This window comes from Conger conger, chromosome 8 (assembly GCF_963514075.1).
Source record: "Conger conger chromosome 8, fConCon1.1, whole genome shotgun sequence".
NCBI classification, from domain to species: domain Eukaryota; kingdom Metazoa; phylum Chordata; class Actinopteri; order Anguilliformes; family Congridae; genus Conger; species Conger conger.
The window spans coordinates 19842742-19860964 of record NC_083767.1 but is presented as its reverse complement, the minus strand read 5'-3'; positions in this window follow the sequence as shown (position 1 = coordinate 19860964).

The following is an 18223-nucleotide window of genomic DNA, read 5'->3' as shown; positions in this document are numbered from 1 at the left end:
TCAAAACAATCCACACATATGAACTGCATGCCTTTCAAAAAATATTGTGGTTTTGAAAACGGCTGCAGAAGCACTACATTCAAAGCATTCCTTAGAGTATAAATATGCTGTGGCTGGAACATCTGTAGCACTGCACTCTCAGTGTTCTTTGTAGAGCAAAAGCAGCGAAACTTCATTTGTTGAAATATATTTTAGCTGTCGAAAACCCCTTTAAGGTAGATTGGTGCTGTAGGGCTGACTGGGGGTGCAGACATCCAAAACCAGCCACATGCATTTACAAATATTCCTTCCATATTTTACTGTTAAGAATGTTGCACCGTGTCTACACGAGTTAGGAATATTTTAAGTTCAACCCAAGATGACAATTGGACTCATGGGCTGATGGTTGTGCCGTTTTCTACCCAAGGGATTACTCTAGCTCTTGACAGCAGGGTTCAGTTGGAGGTGAATGGGAAATAGTTCAAAACATTACATACCATTCTGGTTAAAATGTATATGACAACTGAAATTCCCTTTTCTGGACTGCAGAAGCACAACGTGGTTGCTTGGTGCAGATAGACAGCCGTAGCTTTCCTAGGGGGATTAGCAGAAATGACATTGTCACAAGTCAACATGCGGATGTGGATTACTTCTGTGACAAGACAGTTCTGCCAGCAGGAGTGTAATTGTATAAAGATTTACCCTGGGTTACCTGAGAAAGGACTGAGGAACAGAACATCCCATTCCCCAAAGGACCCTGCAGCTCCTGTTTGTTGCCAGAAACCAGGGATTTTCCAATCTAGCTGTTTGTAGTCAAGGTGCTTCTCAACCAAGGGGAAAGACACAACATACTGCCTGGAGCATTGTCTTCAGCAACACGCAAAAAAGGCTACATCCATAGTAATTGATGATGACAATGGTTATGATAAACACAAATAAATATAAAATGCATAAAATTGGGCTGTGCAACAAATATTTGACACTAAATACTGCCTAGAACACTGTATTGAGCAACACACAAAAAAGGCTACATCCATAATAATTGATGATGACAGTGGTTATGATCAACACAAATATATATCAAATTCATAAAACTGGGCTGCGCAACAAATATTTGATCAAAGTTTTGCCTACTTTAGTGGATAATAGGAAGACATGATACTTGATACTGTACATGATACTATTGTTACAGGTAACTGCCAAAATGAAATAAAAACAAACTGAATAAGGGGGGGGTACAAATTGTATTGAAAGCCACTGCTTCCACTAAGGTGAGTTCATTAAGCAATTAATATCCCAGCATGCTCACGGTTGTGTATGATAATGCTAGAAAGGCCCATTAGGCTATTATGGCTACAGAAGAGGATTGCAGTGACTGCTGAATTTGCTGATGTTTCATGAGGATCAGTGGTTAAGCTGTTGATCGTTGAGGTTGAGGTTAAGCTAAGATGTTGGCATGGAAGTCTGAGGGAAATATCATAATTACAGGGCAACTGGTTCAATATGAAAGGCAACCTTGCCATAAAATCCAGCTATGACCAGCTTGAAATTATTTCAAAACATAGCTTGAGCTGGTAAAACAATGTTGAGTATGGAGTTGGTCTGAACTAGTCAAGCAGCTACCAGGTGTTTCAAAACCTAGTTTGAGATTTATTTATTTTTCAGCGGGGAAAAGAAGCAAGTATCTTTACAGAGTGTGATATGGTACTGTAAGTGTTTCCTATATTAGCAATTAGCATCAAAACAGGTACATTAAAGCACTATGTAATCAGTGCTCCCGCGACATGCATTCAGTAGCGCTACAAGACTCTCACCTTCACTGCAAGCAAGTGCATAAAATTATCCAATTTCTCCTTAATAATCTGGATGTCATTGTTACTGTGTTGCGCACACTCCATCCTGTTTTGGTTTTTTTCCCTGCCAGTAACAGGGCAAGATTGGCTCAGGCGGTAAGAGCAATCATCTGGCAATCAGAGGGTTGCCGGTTCGATCCCGCCCTGTGTGTGTCACAGTGTCCCTGAGCAAGACACATAACCCCCACATGCTCCTGACGAGCTGGTTGGTGGCTTGCATGGCAGCCAATCACCTTTGGTGTGTGAGTGTGTGTATGACTGGGTGAATGAGAAGCATCAAGTGTACGGCGCTTTGGATAAAGGAGCTATATAATGCCAGCCATTTACCATTTACCAGTATGCTTGTCACATTGTGTATTAGCCTAGTCTTTAAATTGCAAAAGCAGTCTCCAGGTAAAAAGAACACTGAACTTAAAACTATTTAAATGTGTCCACCTCGATCTGGTGAGCATAGGTGACATCACATAGGTGAAAAGCAGCAGCAATATCGTCGATGGATTTATTATCATATAAAGTCATGTTTTGTGGTCATAATAACAATCAGAAAGATAATTCGCTTGAAAATAATAATTTTATGCTATGGTAAAATATACCTTAGTTTCACGTAGTCTTGACTTGTGCGCTTGGGGTGGGGGGTGGAGGGGGTGTATCCTAAGCGTGTTTGTGTTGCTTAGGATACAGAATTACTGTTGCCTGTTGATTCCATTGAATCATTATTAAAGTGCACTACTGTATCCATGTTGGGAAAAAAAAGCTTATGTCAATAACTACAATTTCTTTAGTTTACAGCATATTTATCAAGTGTGGCAATAGTTCTGGAGCCCTCTGTATTAGGAGTGATAATTGGAGGTAAAGATAATTGGAGGTAAAGACTAAGTTCTGACACATGAGTACTGAGGACTTTTGGGCTGAGGTATTTTTAATGAATTGTGAGGAATGAGGTCATCCAAAAAATCAGCGTTCAGTTTCCTAAGTGCAATAATAAGTGTGAAATAAACCAAGTTCCATCACAAAGCTGCCACCGGTCTCTGGTTCATTTGCATATTCTTTCTAGGTTTCCAACAAGTGGTGTCATATAAACTGTAATTTGTCTTTGGTATATAGGCCAAATGATGGGACATATGGCTATCTTTGTGACTCAGCAAAACCATGCTCTGATTGCCGATCACAAGTTGCACAGTGTAATTATTGCACAGCAGAAGGAGATGGTGAGATAAGTATGTTCTTTGATGCCACAGGACTGAGGCCGATCTTTAGCCTGAAACCAAACTTCAAAAACAAAATAATTTACTGTACCTGCTGCGTGGCTACAGAACAAATTGGCTCTCAAACTTTATAGTAAGTAGTTCATTACTGTGACTGAGTAATACTCCTCAGTAACCCACACATACTGAAGTGCCACCCTAACTCTTATGTCTATCTGCAAATTGTGGCAAGAGCTATTTTGTACGAACCTCTCAGGACAACATTGCTATTCATAGTACAGTGCCGTCTAGATGAAAGTGAGTGAAGAAAAACAGACATGCATTCTGAGATAATACAGCCAACTATTCATACACAGCTTCACAGGAGTGTATGCATACGTGTGTGCATGTAATTTTATGTTTTATGTGTATGAGTCTTCCTGTCCTCTGGGCTATATTGAAATATGTACAGCATCTGGCCAGCAGCCAATTATATTTCAGAGCTCACAGTGACCATTTGCCAAAATGACCATCATATTCTTCATTGTATGGTCTGCATTTCTTTTGTTACCCTTTGCCTTCCTCACTTTTTTATTTTTATTCTCTCTTTTGTATGTATACAATCTATCCCTAACAATACCATCTTCTGTATTCATAGCTTTAGTTTGCCCTTCATTCTGATAATTTTGCTTCCTGGGACTGAGACTCCTACATTGTTCCTGCATAAAATATTGCCACTAAAGATGACATCATTTCCATTCATCTCCATTTAAAAGCTATTTCTCCACTTGCATCGGACACAATGTGTCACCTTAAACAAATGTAATTTACAAAATTGAACATCACGATAAAAGATTTTGTTTGAGAGACTGCATTTACACTCAATCAATTGTCTTATCTTAAACATAAGCCAGGGTTTAAAAACAGAAATATGGTATGTTTGATGCAGACTAACACCAGGAATTCTGCCTCTGCTAAATATAATCGTGTTACTTTGTACACCAAGCATGACTGTATGACCTAGTAAGACACTAATCACTTCAAAGTTCAGAAGATGTGAAAGTAATCCTGGCTGAATCCTGGAGTGCTCGTTTTTAAAAACTCGCCAATCCTTCTGTGCATTCTGTAATTTAAAGGTCTTTCAAAACATGTAGACAATCTCTACATGTCCAATGTAGGGACAATCTCTAGAATGATGTCTGTGTCTGAAATTGCCTATGTGCTGATGGGTGGCACTTCAACATCTTGTAAATCGCTGCTTCGATTACACAGTACATCACAATAAGATCTAGTAATCTTGCTGCAACATGGATTGTCCTTTTCCTTGTGTCAATCTTGATGGTATAGCACACATGCGTTACATTCATTGTTGAACTACCCTTAACAACTCTTTGTTCATCTCTCTCCTTGTACTCCTCCTTGTTATCCCTTTGTCATGCTGGTGAGAAGGAAAGGGAGCCCGCTCCCTCTGAGAGACAGGTGGTAGAACTGACCGACTACTCGGCATTCAGCGAGGGTTACTTCTTTTGAAGTAGATAACTCAGAGGGGCGAAGCAGTATGATATACCCAACATCACTGTGATACCAAGTGGATTTTTTTCCAACTGTGCTTCACTGTGTTTGGATTTCAATTTTAATTATGAGAAAAATTTCCCATACTACAGATCACACAGTACAACAGAAGAGTTTGTTCAGATTAGAGATTAGAAAGCCACATGTCTCACTGTAAACTGGTAGCCAGTCGTTGGGAATAATGGAAGAGGAAAGAGGAATAGTTAACTAGAGGAACCCTGGCAGCCATAGACCTCCCAGTCCTCTGGTAGGACAAATGTTTAATTCCAACTATATATGGTAGCTGGTTAGGGCAAATGATCTCTGCACAAAAACATTCTGAAACCTTCATCCAGCTTTCCTGGAGGAACTTCATGGCTAATTTTGAAGTATGCTTTGGATCAATGTCTTGCAGGAATACCCAACCTCTTGTCAACTTCTGGACTGACCTTTGAATATTAGCCTCTAGAATTTCTTAATATTTGGTAGAATCAATTCTTCCAGTCCATTCTGCAAGGTTTTCTTCCCCCTTCACCCAGGCTTCACCCTTTTTTCTCCAAATATAAATGTTGTTGCTAGCCAAAAAGTTCAAAGCACATTGTTCCAAAAGGCTTCAGGCTTCTCAATGTTTTCTTTTCCATACTTCAAATGCTTAATTTTTGTGTTGAGGCTGTTCTTTCTGGCAACTCTGCCATGTAGGTCTTTCTGGTTTAATGTATGTTGTATTGTTGTCCTGTGAACAGCTAGACCTGTGTTTGCTACTCTTTTTTGCAGCGATGTGTGTGTGCTTCTGAGCATTTCTCACCAGGTCTTGAGCTATTTTCTAATCACATTTCTGACAATGGAAATAGGTAAATGGTAAATGGTTGGCATTTATATAGCGCCTTTATCCAAAGCGCTGTACAATTGATGCTTCTCATTCACCCATTCATACACACACTCACACACCGACGGCGATTGGCTGCCATGCAAGGCGCAGACCAGCTCGTCAGGAGCATTTGGGGGTTAGGTGTCTTGCTCAGGGACACTTCAACACAGCCCGAGCGGGGGATCGAACCGGCAACCCTCCGACTGCCAGACGACTGCTCTTACTGCCTGAGCCATGTCGCAAATACAAATACAAATAGGTATTGGAAACATTGAGAGCGTTTTTGTAGCCTTCTTCTTCTTGTTGGAAATCAGTGGACAACTGTTTAGAGGAACCCATGGTTGATAACACCAGACAGAACAGCCACTGCAGTTGGATACTTTAGAAGGCATGGAGTTACTTAAGAAGTTCAGCCCTGGAATTATACTCACCTGACCCATTGAAGCAGTCAGTAAAGCAGAAGTAACCTGGGTCACCTGGGTTTTTAGTAATAATCTTTGTAAGACAAAGGATAATCCAAAAGGGTTCCCAAACTTTTGCACAAGGCCCTTTTCCCTTTCAGTAAAAAATGAATATAAAAAAACAATCTTGCTTTAAAATTTGCAGAAAGGTCTCATCTTTAACTCTGTGCTATTTAGAGTGTAGTTTTGACTACAAAGATTCATTGTAACAGAAAATAGCAAGCAGGGGTGCCCACATTTTTGCACCCCACTATATAAGGCAAAATAAACTCAAATAAAAAAAATGTAGAAGGTTAGCATTTGATACAACAAAGGTCTCAGAAGCAGCACAATCAATAGACGAGGAGCTTTTTTCTTTTCTGAATACTACTACAAGTTCCTTGTGTTACACATTGCATCTAGCCTTGGCAACATTTAGAAGTGCAATCTTTGAGACATTTTCCATGACAATTGGCTCGGACAAAATGTCTATAGAAATAAGATGACAAACAGTCCTTGTTATTTAGACAATGATGTTCCCATAGCATATCATGTATATACAGCATTATAAATAGGCAAAATTGTATTAATACTTACAGATATCAAAATTAAATATCTAAATGGGACTAAATAATAGTACTGACTGACCAGTAATACATTGCTATATGCAGAGGTGTAGTAACGCGTTACGTTTACTCCGTAACATTTACTTTAGTTTTTTAAATAAATTGTACTTCTAAGAGTTTACTGTAACTCAAGTATATTTGCAAAGGAAACCCCCCCACATAAATAAATTAATAAAAACATCCCAGGGGGCTCCATTCTGCCCACGCAAACACACGCACAATAAATAATCTCATCGTCTCAATTTATTTGTGTATCTCTGTTTGACATTTGAGGCAGAATTTTTCCAGACCCCCTTTGACCCAGTTTTAGGCTTGATCAATTGTTATCAATGTTGTCATAAAATGTCTTCTTACTGTGAAAAGTCCCAACCTGTCTACATTCTGGGTAGATGTGCCTGCTAGCAAATCGCTACCTTCGTTACCAGTAGCAACTAGTAGCAACTTGTTCATTTTAGTGGTCAAACAAAGGGGTCAAACTTTGCCTGGACAAGATGGCATCAATTAAAAATATTGTTAGAGGATTACCAATATCAAATGTTAGAGGATTAAGCCAAAGAAGGATATAACAAAACGATCCAACTTATTGACAGTTTGGATCCATACTTAATTCCAAAGCATGAGTGGAGTGTGCTTTCCCATAGAAATGTATCTTTCAGATGTTCTGTGTCCTGTATTGTCCTGCTTTTACCACATTTACCGCATATATCTGAGAAAATATATGTTGTATTTGATGAACTACTTTTAAATAACAATATATATACTCACCGAGAACTTTATTAGGAACATTAGGTACTTTATTACACCTACTTATTCATGCGGTTATCTAATCAGCCACTTCTGTGCCATCATGTAGATAGGGGTCAGGAGCTTCAGTTAATGTTCACATCAACCATCAGTGACTTTGACTGTGGAATGATTGTTGGTGGCAGACAGGGTGGTTTGAGTATCTCAGAAACTGCTGATATCCTGGGATTTTCACGCAGACTAGTCTCTAGAGTTTGTAAAGAGTGCAAAGTGCAAAAAAAATAAGTCATGTAGTTTGAATACAAGTTGCCAGATGTGTCTTAGTAATGACCAGCAGTTAGGATATAACCTAAGTAATCATAGTGCTACAACATTAGCTGATGTAGGACTTTACACTCGGCGCCACTAGCCCTTGGGATTTTTTATAGCCCACTGCCTCATGCTAGCTTGAATATGAGAAATCATATGATACATTAAGAGTAGCTAGCCAATATTTACAATGTGATCTCAACACATTCTAATATTTTTTCTGTCACCATGCCTACTTATATTGGATATCCGCTTTGCTCTTTGGATTATTACTGTATCAGTACAGCTGACCTGAGATTTAAATACAATATTTAGTAGGAAAAAAACACAAATTGTACGGACAGGTTGTCCTGTCATATTTTAGACATTTTAATTGTGTTGATCTTGCTAAATCAGGCTGTGATTCTGCAGTTCTGTAGCCATTTTACTGCTTGTTCTATTGAATATTAAATCAGAACCTAAAGTAACTTGGTACTTGAGTTCTTTTGTTAGTAGATACTTTATTACTCTTCAGTAATTATTATTTTAAAGTAACAGTACTCTTACTTGAGTACATTTTTGCCTACTCTACCCACCTCTGGCTACACGTATTGTTCTATTTGGCGAGCTTTTCTTGAACTTTGTTGGAAGTTTAATGCATTAAGTTATTGTTGTGCCTTAATTGGCTCGCTGCTCCAGAGGGAGGGACTTGGCAGGGTTAGTAGATAGCCGCACAAAACGGAATCACGGTTACAGCTAGGGAGGCGAGACAGCTTGAAGAAGGCGTGTCGCTCTCCTGTTGGCCGCCGAGGGACGGGGTGTGGGCGGTGTATCTAATACTAGCTCTAATTGAATCAGACGGGGTCCAATTTGCTACCAAATTGGGAGAAAAAAGGGAAAAAATCGGATTAAAAAAAAAAAAGTTATTGTTGTGCCTGTGTTGTCCAATGTGTGTTAGGTTTTGTGAATTCTACATTCCCAACTGGTAGATAAGGTCAGTCAAAATCTTTCCATGCAGCAGAAGGAAATACATTATTTTTTCCAAACTGTTCATGTCCAACAAAGCTTCTTTAATACATTGGTGCTGGATGTAATTTCCATATCCATTTCCAGAAACCTTGAATAAATCCCAATGTATTTGGAATGCTACTCTGCATCGGAATACCAAGTTCCCCTTCTGGTTTCCCATGGCTCGGGAGTCTTATCAGTAGGGAACACCCTTCCCAGAGGAATGCATCTCTCAGATGTTCTGTATCATGTATCATGTATATCCTGCTTGGGCAATGTTTTATCAAATTTACCACATGCTTCTTAGAAAATATACATCATATTTTTTAAATAGCAATACATGTACTGCCTCTGTTAAATCATGTTGACTGATATCTTCCCTTTGTGCTTTTTCCATGGCAGTCTCACTCTCAAGTCTTCCTGTCCCTTCCTGACACTGTGCCAGTCCTGTGGTATAAATACAAGGCAGTACTGCAATTACTACGATACTCCAAATGCTATTCACAGATTAGCGCTGAGTGCAATTCAGAATGAATAATAGGACTGGTCTTTCAGCACATCTGATACCTTTCTGTCTTCTCAAAGACTACTCTGTTCCCTGTATATCTATAAGGTTTCTAATATCTTCTAATCTTTTGACAGGGTATCACCTTGAAGAACATTTATTTTATTGGAGATTAATTAATTATCATTAATTCATCTTCATCACACTCATTGTCGGTTTACTAACCATCAGCCATGTCCCCCAATCATTGTCCACCAATGAATCAACTCCCTCTCATTATGGCACAGGATAGGAAGGAAACAATGACATTCATGGTGTGTTGAACTCAAAAACTGAAATACCTTGCACAATGCTATCTACAATATAATACCATTTGGCAACGATATTGCAACTATACTCTCTGAATTGTTAGCAGGAAGTTGGCTACATGCACTGTCCATTTTGTTTATCAGTCAATGTCAGCTAATGCGGTTGCAGTGGTGAAAACTTAATTATTTGCGATATTACTTGTATGGTTTCAAAAATGTGCGATGTTGTCAAATACAGTCTGCTGGAGAAGCAGATGTTCTTTATTAGCCACATAAGCTATGTGTATGCTATAGGTAATACTTGCACTTGTATCATTATTTTAGTATTCGGGGTATTCTAGCTGCCAACCTTGTATGCTACTTGGAAAGTTGATTTATTCTTCAAGCGTTTTTAGTTTTTATCTATGTGATCACTCTAGGACTTGGAACTGTACTTTCCTCTGGGGTCTTCAACACACTTCTCCCTGGTTCTGATTTGCACGTATTGTACTTGAGATAAGAGTGTCTGCTAAATGACTTTAATGTAATGTCTCGGCCCCATCGAATCGGCCAAATGACTAAATGTCTACTGGTGGAGAGGGCACAAGCAGCTGAGTTGTGTTAAATAATCAGCCCAGGTGCTTAAAGGTGAGCTTGTTTCCACAGTACAAGGCTGTGACTGGGAGATCACTCCAGCGTGCCAGTTTTGTGTGGTGGTTTTTATTTTATTTAATTTATCCTTCGGTTTTATTTCTTTAGCCTTTTTTATTTTAGTTTGTAGTAGTTTATTTTTTTTTGCCCAAAACCTGTGAGGGGGAAGGGAAAAGACTTTATTATTTATTTAATGTTCTCTCTCTCGCTCCATTCGGCAAACAACGGCAGAAGTGCGGCCTCTCCCAGGGGAGTCACACAACAGGGGATGTATTCCGCTTCTAGCAGACATTGTAATGGAAATACAGTTCAGAAATATACAGGCTTTTTGTAATTACATTTTTAGAAAAAATGATCATTTTCGATGATGAATTTTTCATTGACTTGGTGAATCATAATGGTGAAACATAATGCTAACACATGAATGATGCTCATCTGAAGTTATAAACGGACCGTTATGTTCAGCCACTTTGTCGGGTGCAGGCAGTAGCACCAGTCTCAAGCCGCCTTCACACAGTCTCCGATTTCACACAGACTCCGACAGTCTCCGACTCTGACAGTCCTCTAGTGGCCGTCATAGTGCATGCGTTTCTAGATCTGCAGATGGCAGATGGACTGAATTGAGAGAAGCCCATCATAGCCATGCAGGCAGCAGATATAACTTAGTGATTAAATTAAGCATAATTTGTAATGTTGGGGACTGGCGGAAAGCCAGGAGTGACTAAGGGTAATCCCTTATAAGCGGACATGCAAACGTGTTCGCCACAAAACCCCGGGAGGAAACCGAAACGGAAAAGGAAACAGAAAATAAAATAAAAGGAACAGCCCAAAAAACGGCTACAGGAAAATAAAGCGACCCTTAAAAACCAGGGCGAACAACCCAACAAAAATTTGTGTTGGAAGCGAGCACTGCAAACCCCAGACCAGGGGCCAAAATAAAAGTACAACCTAGTATAAAACACTAGGCAAGAAAACAAAGAACCTTGAGATGCAGCTCAGGAAAAACACAAACCAAAATACAAATACCGGGGACAACGTCCCAAGCTCACACGAGCTATAAATGAAATTAAAAACAAAGAACCTTTCGGAAGGCGTCAGCCATGCACACAGCACCGACAAGCTGAGTGTCTTCCTTACCTTTTCTTTTAAATGAGAAAGAAACCCGAACCAGCACGATACCTGACTCATTAATACACCGAGTCTACCGCGTGCATACCAGCTTGGTGTAAGAGCGAACAGTTAACACCAAAGCGCCGACCAATTGCCAGCGAGTGCTTTAAATACCCACAGGAGGTAGGCTCCCCTGGCACTAATGAGGGCCAGGTGAAAATAATAATAAACCGGTACTACCTCCCAACCCTGCCATAACTAGATGTAAAAGACAGATTCCGAATTTGAAACATAAGGAGGATCACAATGCTCTGAAAGTTTGAAAAGTCTGGAGCGATCCATTGAAAAATGCTATAGTGTGTGTGAAATGTAATTTAACGGTTCTTGACCTGATGGCAAAGAACCTGACACCAAAAAGCACAAGTTCATGAATTCACCTGCAGACCCAGATGACTTGAGTAGAACGATTGAAGTCGATTCAAATCTCATGGCCTTCATTAACCAGCGACTGGCTGTGTTGGATGATATACAGTAAGAAAAGACATACGATTTGAGCTTGGAATTCAGCTAAAAATAAATCGTGGATTTGAAGAAGAACAACGTTGTATTACAAGAAAACATGTCAAACTTACAAAGCAAATAAGATATTCAAAGAATCTGTGCTGGATCTACAAAGGTATAGTATGTGGGATAATTTGATCCTTACTAGCATAGCCGGTAAACAATCCAGTGCACAGTGTATGACAGTTTATGGTGAATAATTTGAACAGACACGGTTAAAGAGATAACTTCACATACACCACGTGGGCCACAACAAAAACATTGGTCATGGCCCTTGTCCCATTATTGATAAATTTAAGCACTTCCAGCAAAAACAGCTTGTGAAAGAGTGCGTGGTACAAAACTCAGAATGAATGATCAAGAGAAATATTCGAAAAGCACAAGAAACAATATCCTCTGTTTAAAGAATACAGGCAAAAAGGAAAACGCTTCTCTCTGGTTGGTGACAAATTACATGTTGATGGGGAGCTGTATCGTGAATGGAACATTACACCTGATGGGGAGCTGTATCGTGAATGGAACATTACACCTGGGCTATTCTGAATAATAATGTTGCGCAAACCGTGTCTGAAGTAACTTATTTTGCTGCTGGCAGTAGGTATGCCAATATCTGGCTTTTGCTATTTTTGTTTCCCGACTTGGCGCCAGGGTAGACAGGCCAGTCGAAATGATTATTTCATAACTGATTTTGCCTTGGTCTCTAAAGTATCTCAAACAATGATTGCTGATCTGCTACGTTCTGATCATAAAATAAATTTCTTTATGACTAACAACAATAGAGTGTCCTAGAGGGCCTGGGTATTATAAATTCAATCAGTCCCAGTTAACCAAATTTGCTTATGTAGAAAAAAACAAGCTGTCCTCATATTCTATGGGACACATTCTGATGTGCTTTCAGAGGGCATTCTATTAAGTCGGCATGAAATAATAAATAAATTAAAAAAGGTAAAAGCAATTGACTGAGGATATGAATTGAACAAAGAAATGGACAGCATGATACATATTTTGAGTAAATTATCATTATTGTTACAAGAGAGACAACAGGAATTAGAAGTGCTTCATACAGATAAAGTTAATGGTATTATATATAAAAAGCAGTGTGGATGTACAAAGGGGAAAAAATGCACCTGCTTTTTTATTAGATTGAAAGAGAGAAATCAAAGTAAAACATATATATATATATGTATAATAAAAAACATTCTCTTCAGAGGGCCTGCTCTTAACATCACAGGTCAAATAGTTTTGTGAGATCTTTTCTTTGAAAGAAAATGTTGATATTTTAAGTGCTTTGAACTATAAAGGCTTTCTTCCCAAGAAAAAGACAGAGATATTAACTAAGGCGCAAAAAATATAATGTGAAGGCATGATCACAGAGCGTGAGCTTCTGACAGCCATTAACACATTTCAAAAAGGCTACTCACAAGGTCTTGATAGTACACCTGTGGAAGTTCATATGGTATTTTCTTCCAGAGGTTAAAGACCATCTACTTCCCTGCTTCAATTTCTCATATGGACAAGGTCGATTATCACCAACCCAGAGACTATTATTGAAGCAGGAAGCAGATGGACAATATAAAAATCTGGTTTACTTAAAGAACTGGAGACCCCTAACTTTGCTTGGCTGTGATACATGAATCCTTTCAATGTTTGGCACTTAGGACAAAAAGAGTAATTCATTCATTAATACATAATGACCAAAATGGTTTTATAGAAGGTTGGTACATTGGTGACAACCTGCTATCCCTCTTTGAAACTGAGCAGTATGAAAATAAATAATGGTCTGGTTGTGTCTTCATTGCTTATTTTGAAAAGACTTTCAACATGATAATTTGGATTTTTTATCTATAGTTGCCTCCAGTATTATAACTTTGGTGTGTCATATACTCATACAAAATAATGAATAATGGCCATGTCTGACAGCTTTGAACTTTTTAGAGGTGTACGTCAAGGATGTGACTGGTCTCCATATCTATTTATCTTAGCAGTTGAGAGGTTGGCCTCTTGTATTATAAAAAGAGAAAGCATGCAGGGGCTTAAGATCATTTGGGTTTAGAAATAAGATATCATTTTTGAAAGATAATATTACTTTTACAATACAACCTTTACAGTCATCATTAGATGCATTAATAGCTAACTTAAATTATTTTTCTAAAATATCTGAAGATGAATATTTGTACACAGTCTTAATATTACTAGCTAATCACTTAATACCTTTGAAATAGAAAAATATGTTTACAGGGGAAAAAAGCTGACAGCCTTGAAAAAGATCATATACATGGTTAAACAGAGTTACAATGAATAGTAACTTGTGATGTATGAATTTCTGATGGAAAAACAACAAATGAATTCCTTATACAATATATTGGCAAGATCTATTTGATAGACCTATTCTATGGACAAATGTTTACAGGCTATTTTATGCTACAACAATAGATCCTTCTATGCAAATATCTCAATAGAAGCTTTTATATATAATATGATCTAGAAAGAAACTGATGCATAAATGGGGAATTGAAGACTCTCCAAGTTGTCGTTTCTGTGCAGAGGAAACTGAAGACCTGCTGCACATTTCTTGGTATTGTCCAACCGTTGCCAATTTCAGGTTAAAAAATGGTTAAACCCAGTTTTAAGAGATTTGGATTTGTACTAATGGGAGATCTTTGAGATGATTGTAATATCCATGTAATATATTTGTTTTACTGGGTAAACAATTTATTTTCAAAATACAACAGTCAGCACTGCTAACTATGGACTGCTTTAAGATACATGTTAAGCACAACTGTATGTTATAACATTTAATTGCAAATGAAAAGGGGAATTTACAAAACCATATGGATAAATGGGGTATAATACAGTATATAATCTTGAGGAATGGAATTATCAGTCATATTTCGGAGTAATAATTGTGCTAGGCAGGATGATTAATTTAATTTCCTGTCTTTTGAGGCTTTCAGCAAATGCAAACATTTCAGTTAAAATCCATGCAAATATTCCTCAACATAAATACATATACTTGCTAAATTCACATTGGTAATGGGTAAAATCTGGAAATGTATGCAGTTTACATATCTGAGAAGTGCTCATTACAATTTCACTACTACTAAAAGTCCTTCCAGCACAGGTTATTGTCCAGCCTAGAATCAACAGATGTAATAATAACCCCCCTATACATCAACATTATTATCCCAGTGAATAAAAATAAACCCCTTGCAGATGTTGCGTAGAAATTATAGTAATGATAAAAATAAAAATAAATTATCATAAAACCAACAAAATATTAAGCATCAGTGTTATGCACCCCTAAGCTTTAGAAATTATTTCTTTAATTCTATGAGTCTGCCCAAAGGCTTAGGAATCAAGCAGAGAGGGGTGGGCATGTGTGTGGGGAGGGGGTGGGCAGTGGACTCACTGAAAGAAGTCCCTCTGTGAGAAAATTCCAGCTGTCACATTGGAAAGGCCATTTTCAATATTAAACAGTGAGAGCACAGCTGCCTCTCTTGACACCCTCCCCCCCTCACACCCCCCACTTGCCCCAACATCAAAGTGCTCATTTGAATTTGTTCAAACCCCACACCACCAACTCCATATTTTATCCAGTTTTGGCTATTGCATTAATATTAAATGGCACAGAGCATACATTCTTAATCCTTCACAATGTGCCTTAAGTGCAGCCTTGTGAAAGTTGTTTATTTATTTTTTTTTAATAGAGGGAACAGTATTGCAAAGCAAGATGAACACATGAAATGACATAAAAGTTACATGTAATGCATTTCTGCTTTAGGGCATTGCTGAACCCATTTCTTCTGAATACTGATGTGTGTCAGAATTGCTAGGAATCATTTATGTACAGTTTAAGTGCTAGTAAATATTTACATGCACATTCATTTGTAAACACGGCTGCTTTTTTAGTAACCGCATGCTGTATCGAGTATACACATATTTCCCTGTCAGTCTCCAAATAGCAAAAAGGAACAAATCACTCAACTGAACTACAAAGCTCAGCAGTCATCTTGCAAAAATAAACAACCTGTCCTTTAGTGTATTTTTTAAATAAGTATAAAATACAAAGGCAAAAGGCAATAGTATTGTTTATGTGCAAGTACATAATGAGTAGTAGTAATGAACTCCAGAGATTCTTTTAGATAGACTAGCAACATTTTTATTCCTTTTGCATTTGTGCAGTCAATGTATAAAAAAAATAAACTATCATGTATCAGTTCCCACTCTTCAGAGCTGACCACACGGAATAAAGAATGAAGTTGAAATTCAGGAAAAAGCACACTCAAATGGTAAATAATGGATGGGTATGCAAGAAGAGACAATAAGTCAAAATGATGCTTTCTTATTTGTTTGTTTATTTAATCACAGGTTTTCCCTTGCGATTCTGTCACATTTCTCGAGCATAGTGCCTCAGCCAGAATTTGGATCAATCTAGTTAGAAGCCTACTTCCCAAACCACTCAGCCACAGTGTCACCACTGATGTACAGTAACTGTGATCCTGGCATCTGACACTTTTTAATGTCCCGCATCTTATTTGTGGCCATATTTTCCTGCCACTGTGGATCGATACAGGTATTAAAGTAAAGCACTCCAAAAAAACTTCCAAAGCACTCTCCCTCTGCACTCCATTAGCTGATATAAAACCGTATTTACATTGATCACCAAGCATATTCTCAGCCATCCATTGGAGATCATAAGGCTTTTCCTAAAATACATATGTCACCTTGTTTTTCAGGCTTTCAACCAAGGATGGCTGAAACCATATTGTTTATTGGTGGGGCTTATAGTTCCACGTTATTTATTATGTTATACTATACTATCTTTATTTATTAATTAATTCATTAATTCTTGCATGTACTCTTCTTTGTTTGAATACATTGGTCAGTATCTGGTTATTTTTTATTTACTAGTCTCAGTCCATCAATGTGCGTTCAGTACTTGTATCACCTTGTGCCTCAGTTCCTCAATTCATCTCACAATTGGCATGTTCACCAGTCTGAAATGCTAATGTGTTTACTGTGCCATTGTTCTGGGCTATGGATATCTACATCTATTTTCCATTAGATTTAACAGATATTTACAAGAGGCACTGACATTGTCATTATTCTTCATTAGTATGATGTTCTTTGAAAAAATGTCCTTTTCCAGTCAGTCAATCAATCAGATAATATTTGGTGTAGCACTTGATGAAATAACTGTCACATAACACTTCCCAGACTCCATTTATTTTAAACAAAATTATGCTATGTACAGTAAGATATACATTTATAGTTCGTTCAAGAGCTCACACAAAAATGCTGAGACAGTTTATGCTCTTGGGTGGAGCATTTCTCCACTGAGTGCAGTGATACAGCCCAGTCATAAATCAAATATTGTATCCATGGCACCTGTGACCTGGAATAACCTGAGGCAACACACAACTTGCCATACTGTCCCCTAGGGTTTAGGTTGGCAGGGTCATCCTCATCTGATCACGCAGTAGATCCGTCCATTTTATTGTGCACCTGCTCTTTGTCTGTGCCAGCCGCATGGACAATGTAGTCCATCAGGACAATTACTGTGTTGCTAAGCTGAGTGGAAATTGGTGACAAACGACTATTATTAGGATACTTTTCTTAAAGTTCTGCACATCTGAGGAAACAAATAACTCACAAAGCCAATCACCCATTGTGTATTTTGGTGTTTTTTTCACACATCAGGAAACCTCTGAGGGAACTCCTACATCCATTTCATACTGATATGCTCAAACATCAGTTTCCCCTATATGTTAAATAATATTATGACTGGAGTGTAGTTATGTACAAGCTCCTTATGATGACACTAGGACCTAGTGGCACAGTTTGGCACAGCCAAATCCATTATGGCAAACATTACTGTTTTTGCATGACATATCGCTATTTGGCAGACTGGCACATATAGCTGAAATATAGCTTTCAGCCAGCTATTAATTGACATTGCCATTTGGAAATGTCACAAAAAATAACAGTGGTAAGACACCACTGTTATAGTGAGCCTTCAATGCAGGTTTTTATGTCATCACACAAACTGGAGATTGTCTCATAATAATGGCATGTTATGAATGGTCATGACACTCCATGACGGGCATGACACTCCATGGCTATGATTGCTTTAAAAAAAAAAAAGCCATCCAATATTGATATCTTAGCAGGCATGCACCGCTATGCTCAGATTGCTCAAACTAGCTATCTTAATACTCTGAATACTGCTTTTAAAGAAAGTAGGTTACCAAAGATAACTTTGTTAGTGTTTGCAATGTCTAGCCTACATTCTCTGCACATGCTTGACATGTGCTGAAGCTATTGTAAATAAAAACAGTGATCAACCATGAAGCGGTTATGTTTGTCAAATTGGTGACATATAATAGACATAGCCCATCTCAATGGGACATAGCTTGGATATGAACCCTTTCCACTTTGCCCCCTGAGAGGGCAATTCCCGTGATTCACACGTGGTTGAAGACTTAAATCAAAGAAGAGGTTTGTATCATTCAGAAATTTAAGAACAAACTTATGTCAGAGCAGATATATACAGTGTACACAAAATATA